We start from the raw sequence: 15,165 nt of genomic DNA on the forward strand, positions 1-15,165 counted from the left end.
GACATTGCTTGTCTTTCACATCCGTCACAAGAGACGATTATGATATTTTGAACCATAACACCACCTTTGGTGGGGTATATTAATCGGATACCTAATCGGGCCAATATATGTACATCTTGTATCAATTCTCTTTTACATCTTCTATTTGGGCAACACTCCCTATTGGTAGTAGGGTAAGAGTATCCGTCACCACATTTGTCTTACGGGGGTGATAAAGAACACATATCATAATCCTTGAATAGTTAAGCCATCTTCTTTGTTGAAGATTAAGATCTTTCTAATTAAAAACATATTGCATACTCTTATGGTCGTTGAAAACATCTACATGAACACTATAAAAATTGTTCCTACGAATATTTAAGGCAAACACCACTGCCACAAACTGAAGATCATGGGTTGGATAATTATTCTCATGAACCTTAAATTTCCTTGAATCATAGGCAATAAACTTACCAAATTGCATAAGCACACATCCTAACCCAATTCTTAAGGCATCAAAATAAACAATAAAACCATATATCCTTTCCGGTAAAGTCAACTGAATAGAAAGTAAGTCTGTCTTTAATTCCCATAAACCCTTGTCACATACTTTGGACTATATAAACTTAGATTTACTTTGAGTCAAAGATGTCAATGCAGAGGCAATCGAAGAGAACCGTGAACATTCCTTCTGCAGTACTCAACTAAAACCAAGAAACTTCTAATGTTTGAAGGAGTTAGAGGTCTAGGCCAACTCTTGACTGCATCCATCTTCTTAGTATATAATTCAATACCCTTACTGGAAACAATATGACCAACAAAATTTACGGATCATAGAAAAAACTCACATTTCTAAACATTGCAAAGAGTTGTCGGTCCTTGAGAATTCCCAACACAATCCTCAAATGATTATTGTGATCATCCTCACTTCTCAAATAAATCAATATATCATCAGTGAAACATTTACAAACATATCAAGGTATTTGTTGACACTCAAATTTGGACCTTCACATATAAATTAACTTAAGAGCATCTTTAGTTTAGAACGATTTAAAATAATTAACTTTTATAAAATTCAAAATATTCTACAGTTACTCTAAATAAATTTTAGTCACTTTTATAGTTTTTAATAATAAATAAATTTTCTCATATAATTGTACATATAATTAGTACATTTTATAAATATTCGAAAATCATCTAAAAAGATTTTATTTTGCATAAATATCTTACTAGTTAGTTTAGTTATGTAATAGTTTATAATTAAGTTAATTATTTTATTTTGTGGACATAATGAAACTCAAATTAATTTGTATCTATTCGGTTGCATTTGAATTATTTGGGATACCGTTAAATTACAATTCTACCAAAATTTAATTAATTTACTTCAAACCTAAACTTTTAAAGATCATTTTTGGGTCCTTTTTTACGATTTACAGCGGCCCATTCACCCAGTCTTTTAGCATTATAATCCCAACCTACTCTTAACACCCAAATACTCGGTCCAATACTGTACATCCAACAATTCTAGCAACAAAGCGTGCAACAATGCCAATAACCGATCCCCTGCGTCTTCCTTTTCTTCTCCAGCAGTCCAGCAATGCAAAATAACACACAAATCAAAGCCTAGAAATGCTGCAAACCAGCGATTCAAAGCCGCCTAGACCCGAGTCCAGCAAATTCGGCAGGGTCTTTCTTCCTTTTCGTCTTGTGCGAAATCATTTTGACAATTACTTAGGTGTCAAAATCTAGTGCTTCCTTGCTCTCCAAATTGAACGGCTCCCCTCAAAGTTCTGTTGAGAGTTGGTACTATGGAAAACTTTCAACCTTATCTCATCTCTTATGAGCGTTTGAATTTCAAATTTTGGAATTCACCCTAAAAGAATCTACCCGATTTCCCCCTCTTTCCATCCCATAAATCCCCCTATTTAAACTCCCTCTTATCTTTGTTTATGGTTGGAGATATCTGTTTATGGGTTGGGAAAGTATATATATAGGAAAAAGGTTAGTGGGAGCTTTGAAGGAAAACAGGAAATAAAGTCTAGAAGAGTATAGAGGCAATATTTACATACCCAACAAGACATACAAAATAGATTAGAAAACTACATATACTTAGAGTCTAGCTTTTGGCTTTCTTCTTGTTCATTGTATACGAGAGTCTTCCGAAGTCTGACTTTTGGTGTGAAAGCTCGTCTCCTTCAGATCGTTTCGTCCCAATTGCTTCCATAAGAAGGTAATGTTTTCTCCTTTACAATATTCTCGTTATCTTTTCCCTTACAATATTCTCCTTTACAATATTCTCCTTCAGATCGTTTCGTCCCAATTGCTTCCATAAGAAGGTAATGTTTTCTCCTTTACAATATTCTCGTTATCTTTTCCCTTACAATATGATGTTAATAACTGTGTATTGTTGTTCTAAGTTTCTTGGTGCCTTGATGCTATTTCTATCTTTAAATTGTCTCTATGTTTATTCTTAGTGCTAATTTAAATTTTTATCGATTTGTATTCATTGTTGTCGTCTTTCTTCTTTTCTGTCCGAGCAATACTTTGTTCCTTCTTGTATGCTTGCTTAAATGTTGTTGATTTCACTTGCCGCTATCTATATGTTGTGCTGTCTTCAAGCCTTCTTTTGCTACAAGTTGACACTGTACTCGAAATAGTAAAGAGGCTTAGGTGTTAGTTGTTCTTGTTATGGTTGTGTGGATGTGATTTCTTTGTCCTAATTTTGATAGCCTGGTTCACCTGTTCTTATTTTTTCTCTCTTTTTGTCCTACTTTTCTCATGTGATTTTGATAATCTCTATTCTCTACCTTAAGGTTATGTTAACTCTAGCATCAATGTTTAAATCGTTCTTTTTTCTAAAAATTCATATGTAGAGTTGGTTTAAACTCGGAGCTTACCATTAGTATCCCGTGTATTTTAACGGGAATTTATCTTGATATGGTATCATGTTTGATGCCCTTTTTATCCTAAAATACTATTCGCAAAATAGTAATAATGTCTTGATTCACTTGTTGTACATGATGGTATGAGTCATGGATCCCTTTTGAAATAGTATGAAGAATTATCTAAGTAAAACATTAATTGATATAAGTTGCTTATGTGTGATTATTTTTTTTATGATAATTAGCTAGTCTTGGGGTCAATGCCACTTGAATTTGTAATGGTTATCTTGTTTCCTATGTCATGTTTATCTAGTAAGGAATGAATTTGAGTGTCTTCATATGCATAGTAATTTCAACCACATTGTTTTCTTCTTCATTTTAGATATCTTATTAATATGGGTTTAGTCCTTAACTTTTGCCATGACTAAGTTAAATTGTTGACCCTCTTGAAAACATTAGTTGTTAAATGTTTGCCAAAGTTACTGTTGGGATTGGTAGAAATGTGAGATTAATTCATATAATATTTACATGCATTAATTATTTTAATTATGTAGCTGTGTTTTAAAATGAGGTCAACTTTCATCGAGAGAATTTTTGCGTTATGCTTATATGTTTCTTAGTTTTTTATGTTGTATATGTATCCGTTTTGAGTCAAACCGGGACTTAAATCTCCTTTTCCTTCAATTTTGAGAGAGTAGTAAAGGCTCAAATCCACCTTTTTCGAGTATACATTAATTATACGCAATAAAGTGAAGGATATCAGAGAGTTGAAGAAATTGGACCAAAACGCCTACTTCTTTATTTTCAAGTTGTATGCCTAAGCCTACTCGCTTATTATTACCTTGTTAGAATTTAGGAAAGGTGCAAGATGGGCCTAAGGCACAAAGAAATGAATTTCAAATTTAGTCTAGGACAGGTACAAAAAGGGGGAGGAGGCAAGAATTTGGCCGAAGGCCCAAAACGAATTCAGGCCCGAGTATTGGTCAAGGGTGACATAAAACTAGATTTGGGCACAAAATTCTCTCTCTTTATTTTATATGTTTTGTATTTGCGTAAAATTATCTATTTTCTAGTCAATTTTAAAGTTTTGCTAATTTGATCTTCCAAACTATAACCTTTTGAGATTTTCTTAAAGAGTAATTGCATAGGTCCTTATATTTCTACTTACACTACTTTGAAAAAAATTTCTTTAAATAATTCCTTATACTATCTCCATTTCCTCTTAAAAGTAATATTTGATCTTAAGTTGATATATTTTCTCAACTTAATTAAGCATGCTTATCTTTTAAAATATTAGTCAAATATTTTAATTGTCGGATAACGGCTTGTTAGTGGGCATTTCGGGTGCTTTCAAATCCTTTCCAAAATGCTTATATGAATCCCAAACCCCTTTAAGTATTTTTCATTAGATTTACTGTTTTAATCTTTGAAAGATAGTTTTATTAATTTTACTTCAAAAATTAAGTGACTACTCTAAAACTAGTCTAAATACTAAATTTTTATATAAAATAAAATGACGACTCTACTGGGATTTGACATATTCTATCAAAAGGAACTTATTTTTGTTTTTTTACTTAAAAGGAAGATTATGCGGATTCACGGTCATTCGTTAACCAAATTGTTCTCAGGGCACCCTGACGAAAGTAGTTGGCTATTTGATAGTCATTGGTTGTTAAATGTTCCAGCCCAAGTAGTAAGATTGGGTCACCTATCCATAATAAAAATGCCCACTCTTAGTCAAACTAGGGTAAAACAAAGCCAAATCCCCAAAATTTAGCGCATTTACCTAGGATGACCTAACACCCAAGGTGTGTTGGACCCATTAGAAAGACCATCATGAGTCCAAATAGCTCACGACTTGAGCGGACGTTCATACTTGTGTGTTAAATTTTAAGGATGTATACGTCATTGTCCCATGGAGTTGTGAGTAGATTTTCATAGCTTATTATAGTAAAAATAAAGATTTACAAAGCTAAAGGCCTCGTCTCTCGGAGATGTCAATAAATCAAAATCAAAAGAAATTCCATGGATGCATAGCTGATGATAGTACCCCTGCGTGAGATTTAATTTTTCTATCCCTTTTTCCCTATTATGTATGCCCATTTAGTTTATTCGCAAAACATGTATAATTTTGGGTTTTGAGACAATGAAATGTTTCAAATAATGTACTACATCCTTTAAATCGCTAGACCCATTCTTGGCACAAAAGAGACACAGATCTGTTTATATCGCGTAATAGTTGTTTATGTGTTCTAACTGTTTTTGTTAATATTTTTGTTTAATTGGAGATATTCTATTCCACTCTTCTTCAAATTGTTTTTAGAACGCTAAGCACAAATATCAAGTCACTTTCAAAAGTGCGTCCAACCACTTATCGAGTCTTTAGTTTTCTGTCAAAATTTGAACTTCATTTTTTTCCAATTATTACTATCATTTTAGAAAAAAGATTCATCATCTCGAAGTTAAAAAAAATTCAAGTTGGTCGAACTATGTAGGACCTAAATTCTCCCTCATAAGATACTAGACAGTCTTTCAAGGCTCAATTCCAAGTTTTGAGAAATGCTAGCTCTGGTAAAGAAATTAGAGTAACATCATAATCGAAAATCAAAAGTGCAATAATGAAAGATACAATCTAATTTGTCTTGACTCAAGTCGACATCTTTGATTCACTAATTTCAAAGTCAAGTAGACAAATTCTTGTCTATTTAGCCATTTCTCTACATCAGTGGCCAGTTTATCTCCTAATAAAGCAACTCTTATCATGTATTATTTATCACATTTAGACACTAACATGTTTACCTTTTGAGTTATTTTTCATTTGTCAGGTATTTAGAATTGATCTGTGTTGATAACTTGACCGAACACCCTTGCTTTACAATATCCAAAGCTCCTAAATATTCCTTTCCTCACATCCGTCTACTAAAAGGAAAAACATCAATGGGTGACAAAAATGGCGAGGTTAGCTTGACCAAAGTTTCTATAGTCCAGCCCTCCACCGCTGAATAAAATAAATTGATCCGACTATTGATGCAACAAATTGCTGAGTTGACGGCTGAGGTCAAGAAAGATCGTGATATTCCAAATTTGGGTATCATTATCGACATTCTAAATAATGGAAGACCTCCATTCTTCTCTATTCCTCTAAATTCAAGTACAAAAGATTTCATTAACCCACCCTCCAATCCTATTCAGAATCCTTCCACCATTGACTTAACTACCCCCAAGCCCCAACACGCCACCACCTTGTATCAAACCGTCTCTTACTCAAAATACCAACCTTCAAACCTTCCATCTTCCTCAAAACCAAAATACGAACAAGCTTAGTCCTTCCCCTATTTTCAAAACCAAAAATCCAACCATAAAGTATCTCCCGCAGATATACCAAGCTCCTCAAAACACCCAAAATCCTTTCATGACCCATCATTGCCTCAAAAGACTACTTTCCAAATACCATTTTCAAATGAACTTTATGTCAATTCCTTTTTAGCTTTACCACTAGTAGGAACATAAGAGAGATTGGAGATCTAAGAAAGAAGCAACCAAGGTGAATATGAAAGAAGATATCAGGAAAGCTATGAAGGAGCTGTCGCACCCGATTTTCGCAGAAAATGGATTTTGTGCGCGACCTAACAACTCTTTTGGGATTTTGAGTTTGAGGAGTCGCCACCTAACGAATTAAGGCGCGTTAGGGCACCTATCTAACCTAAGTCTTACTAAGGTCAACGAGTCAGAGATTAGGGTAAGGGTTCAAATTACCTCGAGGGAAAAGCGTTAGGCATCCCTCGAGGTCCACAAGTGTGGGTCCCGGCCGTATCTCATGCAATCTATGTGGGGGTTACAATTAGCAATCAAGGTCACTTCATTTATTAATTTACTTAATCTTGCTAAGTAATAGCAAATATAAACAATTAATTTTATTTATTTTGAGCATGCAGGGCTAGGTGATAGCAATAAATAAACAATCAAGTTTTATTTTTATTTAAGCATGTGAGACTATGTTATAAACAAAATTTATAAATATCAAACAATTAATATGTGCGAAAGTAAAGTTTGAAAATTGATGAGTTTTGAGTAGGAATTTCTATTTTATTTTTTTTAAAAAAATGTTTGTTTCTTTATAGGGATGATGCCACGATATTGTTGATCGCGCTCCTCTACCATAGAAACAATTTTGATTTGAGGTCGGTCTAAAAAATAGTTTATGTTTTGAAAATGATTTAAAGATTTAGTGTACATGTAGGCACATAAATATTTACACATAAATACACATAATTCCTTTTGAAATTCATGGGTAGGTGGTACTTCCGGGGACGCGTCGGGTTTAAAAATTGGAACTAGACCTCGTAGTTCCTTTGACTTTCCCACTAACGATAGGTTAGGAGATAGTGCTTATGATTATTTTTTTTCAAAATAAACAATGTCATAATCAATCCAAAGTTTTAAAGAAAGATTGAATAATGACTTTTTTTAAGAAAATTATGTTGCAAGGTTTTGATATGAAATATTTTTTAAAGCCAAGTAATTTGCCAAATGCATGAAATGATTCTAATTTAGTGTTATTAAAAAAATATTGCATCATGAATGCGGAAAACAAATAGGATTGCTAATTAAATAATATTAACTAATTTTAGGGGGAGGGCTCAAATATGCACAAACAATTTTTTTTTATGGATATGCTAAAAGTTTATTTATCTGGCTCGTTGACCTTAGTTAGACTTAGGTTAGATAGGTGCCCTAACGCGCCTTAATTCGTTAGGTGGCGACTCCTAAAACTCAAAATCCCAAAAGAGTTGTTAGGTCGCGCACAAAACCCGTTTTCTGCGAAAATGGGGCGCGACAGAATGGCGACTCCGCCGGGGATATTAGGTTCCTACATTACGTGTTTCATGCTTATTTATGTGGGGTTTACTTTATATTGTTTATTTCATTATTTTCTAGGTGTTTATCATATTTAGTTATCATTTTATTGCCTTATTTACTGTATTCTTTTCATGTTCCACCCATTTTCCCCCTTCTTATTTGTTTATTACTATGTTTCATATTCCCCCGTTTCCCTTATTTGTTTACTACTTTTAATCCCATACCATCTTTTCTTATTTGCGTGATTTTTTTACACCTTTATTTATTTATGCTTATTTATTTATTCAACTGTCTTATAAAATGCTTATATGTACCACTTTCGAATTTAAATGCTAAGTATTTATTGTTTTGATAACTGGCATTCCGCTCATATTTCTCCCAATTGGGACCCTCTCCTTTTTTAATTTTTCGTGATGTTGTGCCTTTGCACCTCTCACAACTACTCCAATTCTATTCAAACACCCATTATAGAGAGTCAGCATATGCGTGGACGTAACGGATAGTTTTACTACCGCAAAACCACGAGCCTCTCACATAGAATCCCTTTCAAGTCCGTGTCAAGACAACTCTTAGAAGTCCTTGTTAGGTCATACATGCTGCATAAACCCTTGGTGGTTTGAACCTTGGCGTCAATCCATATAATTAGTAGCCACCCTATTGTCTAAAGGGCCCCAACACCCTTTAGACAAATTGCATATTTATGTGTCAATTTGATCATCATATTTTAAATCAAGTCATTATGTCAAAATGGAGTTAAAATCTTTCTTTGACTCTAAACTTCGAATTGGCAAAGTATAACTTGAATCAATTATGTGACCTTATTCTATTAACTGTTATAATTGTCATACTTTGAGTTTATTGTGTCATTCATTTGATATTATAATTTTGGCTCACTATATAATTACTCGATTTTGTGTTTGATTGACTAAAGGTTGTATAGTATTTGGATATTGGCTCGACTAAGATTATGCAATAGGACAAATATGTTCAACCTTCGAAAAAATCACCCATCCTCTCGTCCAACACAAAGTACCTTTTGGACCATCTCTCCTCATCCTATTCCTACTCACACTCTTTCTCAACAAAGGTCTCCAACACGCCTCAATTTTGATGCTTCACAATATGAGGGAATAGATAAGTCTAAGCTAGATGCACTGCAGCGAAAAATGCATGACTTGGAGAAAAAGGTGAATGGAGTATTGTATTCAATACCTACTCATGACCTAAGGTATACAAATTTATGTCTACACCCAGGAGTTGAATTGCCGTCAAGATTTAAAATTCCAAAATTCAAGATGTTCGACGGACGTGGGGATCCAATAGCACATCTCAAAGATTTTTGCAGCAGGCTAGTTGGCTTAGAAAACAATGAACCTCTCCTAATGAGGTTATTTATTCAAAGCTTATCAGGAATAGCCTTCAATTGGTACGTCAAACAAGACTTTGACAATGGCTCGCATGGGAAGACATGGCTCGAGACTTTGTGGAACAATACAAGTTTAATAACAAGGTTGACCCTACAATGTTAAATTTGCTCAAATTGAAGAAATTAAGTCATGAATGTTTTGAGAAATATGTCATACGATGGAGAATGGAAGCCTCCAAGATATGTCACTTACCGCATGAAGAGGAGTTGGTACAAACTCTCATCAGATCACTTGAGGGTATATACTACAAAACCTTGTTCTTCGCTGGTATTCAAAGTTTCGACAGTCTAATTCAAATTGGAAAAGAGTTAGAATATGGCATTCAGTCTGGAAGAATTGCTGATACACATATTCCTTTTCAAGTATTGAAAGACTCATTAGATGAAAGGAACGAAGATGCATCAACCTATATACCTCCGAAACAAAGAAATCAGAATATTGAGCAAATTCATGCTATTCTTGAGCCTTCCAAACCTCAGGTATCTCAACATAAGGTGAGGAAACCTCGTGTCTTCACCCCCTTAAGGGAAACTTTGACCGATATTTTTCAGAGATTATGGGCTAAAGGACTTCTAAGATCAATAAATGGATGGATTCCCAAGCACTCTACTTCAAACTTTGATCTATCCAAAAATTGTGCCTATCATTCAAACATTCAAGGTCATGACATTGAAGAATGTGCAACATTGAGAAATAAGATTTAGAATATGATTGAAAAAAGAAAAATTATAGTGCAACAAGGACAACAAAACAACAATTGCAATCCTTCTATGGCGAATACATTCATCGTTCAAGGAGGTCCTACAAAGATATACGTTAGGAACTTGACAAGGAAGCGTAAATCACATCAGAGAAAATGATAAGGACAAGACTCTTATGAATAAAATTGGTTTTATTGTTCTCAGACCTTATGCCCAAAGCCTTCCCCATTCCTTTCATTTTTCCTTGTAATTCTGAACTACGTTTGACCTGATTTCCTTTTTGGATACGTAGGCAACCCTCGATGGGTCCGGTCTCTATCAAATAAATTTTATTTCTTCCCCATGGTCATTCAAAACATATTCTTATTTACAAATTCAAATCTAGGCTAATTGACAATCCATGAACATAGTTGACACTTGAATTCGAAGTCAAGCCTTAATGTCCAAATACAAGACAATCATTTTTTTGGAACTTACAATTTTTCTTTGAGTGAAGCAGGATCAAAAATTCCTCCACTAATAAACTGGGGCAGAATTTTTGAGGAAACCTCAAAAATTTTCACAGAGAAATTTAACAAAGTGAGTATATATCTTATACTCTAAACTGGGGCAGAAATTTTTGAGAAATCCTCAAAAATTTCATCACAAGGGAATGCAACTCTAAAGGCAAAACAAGCACAGGTATGACCATCTCTCGCCTTTTGAATTTACGAATTTTCTCTGGATGCAGGAATAAATTATATATGAGCGTACTGTCATATTTAGGAGCTACTATGTAAGTCATACTATCCTCAGATTTTTTTTTGAAGAGGCTATTAACAAATTTTTTCTACGACTGACTGAATATATATTTAAGCTCTCCCACCTTATTATAATACGATATTTAGGCTTTTCCGCCTTACAATAGGATGTTTAGGCTTTTCCGCCTTAAAATGCAATATTTAGGCTCTTCCGCCTTACAATAGGATTTTAGGCTCTTTCGCCTTACAATAGGATGTTTAGGCTCGTCTGCCTTACAATACGACATTTAGGCTCGTCTGCCTTACAGTATGACATTAAGGCTCTTCTGCCTTACAATAGGATTTTAGGCTCTTCCGCCTTACAATAGGATGTTTAGGCTCGTCTGCCTTACAATATGACATTAAGGATCTTCCGCCTTACAATAGGATTTTAGGCTCTTCCGCCTTACAATAGGATGTTTAGGCTCGTCTGCCTTACAATATGACATTTAGGCTCGTCCTCCTTAAAATGCGATGTATAGGTTCTTCCGCCTTACAATAGGATTTTAGGCTCTTCTGCCTTACAATACGACATTTAGGCTCGTCTGCCTTACAATACGACATTTAGGCTCGTCTGCCATACAATACGACATTTACTCTCGTCTCTCCATATAACCAGACATTTTGCTTATATCATTATATGTTTATACTATCAAATATTTTGGAGTTTGACGGGTTTCAATCCTTCAAGAAGTTAAAGACTATCAAGGCTTGCACTACGTCTCAAACAGATACGTTCCTTATCACCTCTTATCATTTATCTAGAACTCATATTTTATTACTATTGGTCATACCTTATCTATTTATATGCTAACGTTTTATCTAGAATTTGCAGATATGATCGATCGCCCTTGATTACAATTATCATGCTATCATCTATCAACGAAGACCCTATCAATTCTTCGCTTTTCATACTCCGAGCCATTGCTCAAATGTTGATAACCTCACTCTATCATGCTCTTCCTGCTTATCTGTCATGCTCTTCTAGCCTCTCAATCTCTCTTTTCTCGCTACTCTATTCTTATCCATTCAAGCCGATATCGTGCCTTTCAAATACCTTAGTGCTCTTTCAACTTTTATGAGTTTCATTGGCTCTTGAATCTAGAACTACACACGACCTGATTCTCGTATAACCAGAGATATGTAGGCGACTTAAAACCAAAGTCTCGGTCGTACCCTTTTTCAACTCTATATCATTTCAATTGATCCAACTGACATCTCTCGTCGGTCGGACAAAATCGGCTACTAAGTCAACGTTGGTTGTCTGACAATTCATTCCTCATTCTCAATCAACCAAGGGGCAGATGTTGACACCCAATTTTGACCGACCTTTAACCATTTTTAGGATTATATTCGACTAAATACGTATTTTAAAATTTACTTAAAGTTTTAAAGTTTTAGTCGATTTTTTCTCAAAATTATATATTTTAGTATCATTTACTTTATAAAATTATTGTAAATATTATTATATTTTTAAAATTATTAATGAATTTCAAATGTTTTAAAATTTAAATGATTTTTCAATTATACAAAAATATTTTAGAAATTATTTAAGTTGTAGCCTATTCTATTCCAATTTCTTTCAATTCTAGCCACTTGAATTAGAGTTTTATTACAATCATAGCCTCTCTTTCATTTCAATTATAGCCATTTTAATTGCAATTTTAGCCATTCTATATCTTTGTCAATCTAATTTCAAAATATCATCTTTTAATCTCATCCGTCCATCTTAAAAAATAATCGAATCCTAACCCTTCATCTCTATCTAATCTAACGGTTGTGATTAACTCTCTTATTCTCTCAACATCAAATGACTAAAACCTAAACTTTTTCACTCTCTCTTCCTCCCCTCCCTCTCTCCAGCCACCTCTCTCTCTCTCCCCACTCTTGCCGGCGAGCCTCCCTTCTCCATAGCCGTCGCTCCTCCTCCCCTATCTCTCCCTGCCTGAACCCCCTCTTTCTCTCCTCTTCTCCTTCTCGTCTTGCTCTTCCCTCTTTCCGACGAGGAAGCTGCTGTGACAAGTAGCAGAAGCCAAGTGAGGCCATGGCAAACAACAGTTTCAACCGACGAGCAACAACGTCCGGAGACCCCTCTTTCCTCTCCTCGAATCCTCTTCTTCTCCATCTCTTCCTCTCTTCCTTTCTTCTCCGCTTTCCTTTTCCCGTCACTGGCAGCACTCAGGCGAGCTGCCAGGCACCCGCGAAGGAAGACGGACAGAAGCTCCAGCGCCAGCCGCCTCCCTCTCCCCTTCTCCCATCACTCCTCTTCTTCTTCTCCCTTTCTCCGTCTCCTTTTGCAGCCAGCAACTAGCGGGACAGCAGCTCACTCTTCCTCTCTATTTTCCAGCGAAGGCAACCGCTCAGACGTACCAACAACAGATCAAAACCAGCAGCTCCAATCAGCCCCAACAGTGATAGGTTTGGCCATATATTCCGGCAAGAACGACATCGAAATCCGGCGAAACTCAAAGACGGATCTTAACAGATCCGTCCAGGTTCGATTTCTCTATTTAGTTTATTATTCAATCTCCTAACGTTATTATTGTGTCAATATATAAAATTTTTTAGCATGTTTAATTTGGAAAAATAAGTGGCTTCAGCTTGAGTATTTTCGTTTAGCTTCTTTACTTGTCATTTAATCTTAGAGTATGTTCATTGTGATTATGTCATTTGGTCTACCAAAATAATTATCGTTAGAATGATCTGCCCACATGATTTGATTATCATATATTCCCTCTTGATGTAATATAAAAAAAGAAATTGGTGATTTATTTTACCTCTCTTTTTTCATTCCGTAATCGATTGTAAACCTTTTGAAAATTAGAATAATTGGTTATCTAGCTTAATTACGGCATATAATGAAATGTTGTTATAATTGTTTCTTTGTAATTCAATTTTGTTAATACATTATCTGTGATTGACTTCAATCCATCTATCATAACCTATAGAGTTAGAGTAACTTTGTAACTTCGTATTTGAATCACTTGGTTGTCTTATCGGAAATGGTATAATAGTTTGAGTTATAATTTAATTTCAATCCAATTTAATTTATTTAGTTGAGCTCATTAAGCTTAGGATTTGCTTATGGTAAGTATATATTGATCCAATTGTGATTTGTTACGGTATCTTTTAAATGGTATTTGTTGATTTCTTGTATCCCTTAAAATATTATATTCATCTTTAGTTGATTATTTATTACCTTGATTAACTTTAATATTCTTACATGTTGTATTTTTAGAAAAGTGATATTTAATTAAGTTAAGAGAATTGCATTGATTTCTTACTTGCTTATTTATGGTAAAATAATATTTTCTGATTTTGGCTTCTTTTATTTAAGGAAAATATATATTACTCTTCTCATTTTATAACTTGCTTATATTTGGTAAAATATTTAAATAACTTGGCTGATTTGACTTTCTTCAAAAATAAGGAAATAATATTATAATTGATTCTTTAATTTATTTATTTCCCTTATTAAGTGCACCCCTCTTTTCTATATAAATAAGACCCCTTTTATTTATTAAAGAGAATCAACTCATCAACTCAACAACTCATACACTCATTCACTCTCAATCACAAGTTCTCATTACTCTTCATTCTCATTGCTCTCTTGCTACTCTAAATACATTAAGATTTCAATAAACATTTAAGTGCTCTTCTTCGCTATCTTGCTTTTTGCTTTTGTTCGAGTAAAGGTTGGATCAACTTGCTTTTTATTGCTACCATTTCTAATCTACTCAACCGTTATTTGACTGCTTTAACAGGTTCAAACTTGAAGTTCAAGTTGAAGATCAACCATGAAGAAAGATTTATTTGTTTATTTGGAATCTATATTTCTTTTTCTTTTTCTTTTTTATTTGAATGTTGTAACATTTGTAACTCTAAAGATCATATATATAAAATTATTTGGGGGATCGTCTAGGGGAGGGGGATTTACATGCCTACTTGTTCATTGTAATTTTTTAGAAATCATGCCTATAGGTTTGTCTTTAACCACCTAGATTTAATATTTGTAGGTGTTATAAACTAATAAATTTTCAATTTGCTCGACGCTTTTGTTAATAAGTCTTAAAAAATAATAACTAGATTCCATTAATTTTTTAAATGTTAAATCCTAATAATCTAGTAGGTTGTTAGATGTTAAAAATATATTAAATTTTCATTTGTCTTATCACGTAGAAACTATGCCTAAGTATTAAATTATTCATATCATTTACAAAATCACGCATATACATGTTACTCTGTTTTTAAAACACCTAGAAATCATGTCTATAGGGTTGTAAATAAACTTTTAGCATATCCATAAAAAAAATAAATTGTTTGTGCGTATTTGATCCCTCCCCCTAAAATTAGTTAATATTATTTAATTAGCAATCCTATTTGTTTTCTGCATTCATGATGCAATATTTTTTTTATAACACTAAATTAGAATCATTTCATGCATTTGGCAAATTACTTGACATTAAAAAATATTTCATATCAAAACCTTGCAACATAATTTTCTTAAAAAAAGTCATTATTCAATCTTTCTTTAAAA

General features: G+C 33.8%; 2 long non-coding RNA genes across 2 annotated transcripts; both read left to right on the forward strand.

Moving 5' to 3' along the window:
• Positions 1-1,469: 1,469 nt before the first annotated feature.
• LOC112941058 (uncharacterized) lies at positions 1,470-5,177 on the forward strand. Its single transcript, XR_003245925.2, has 2 exons — positions 1,470-2,209; positions 2,285-5,177. It is a non-coding gene; the product is annotated as an uncharacterized lncRNA (long non-coding RNA).
• A 7,675-nt stretch (positions 5,178-12,852) lies between these two features.
• LOC112940622 (uncharacterized) lies at positions 12,853-14,676 on the forward strand. Its single transcript, XR_003244957.2, has 2 exons — positions 12,853-13,123; positions 14,393-14,676. It is a non-coding gene; the product is annotated as an uncharacterized lncRNA (long non-coding RNA).
• The last annotated feature ends 489 nt before the right edge of the window (positions 14,677-15,165 follow it).

This window comes from Solanum lycopersicum, chromosome 3 (assembly GCF_036512215.1).
Source record: "Solanum lycopersicum chromosome 3, SLM_r2.1".
Taxonomy (NCBI): Eukaryota; Viridiplantae; Streptophyta; class Magnoliopsida; order Solanales; family Solanaceae; genus Solanum; species Solanum lycopersicum.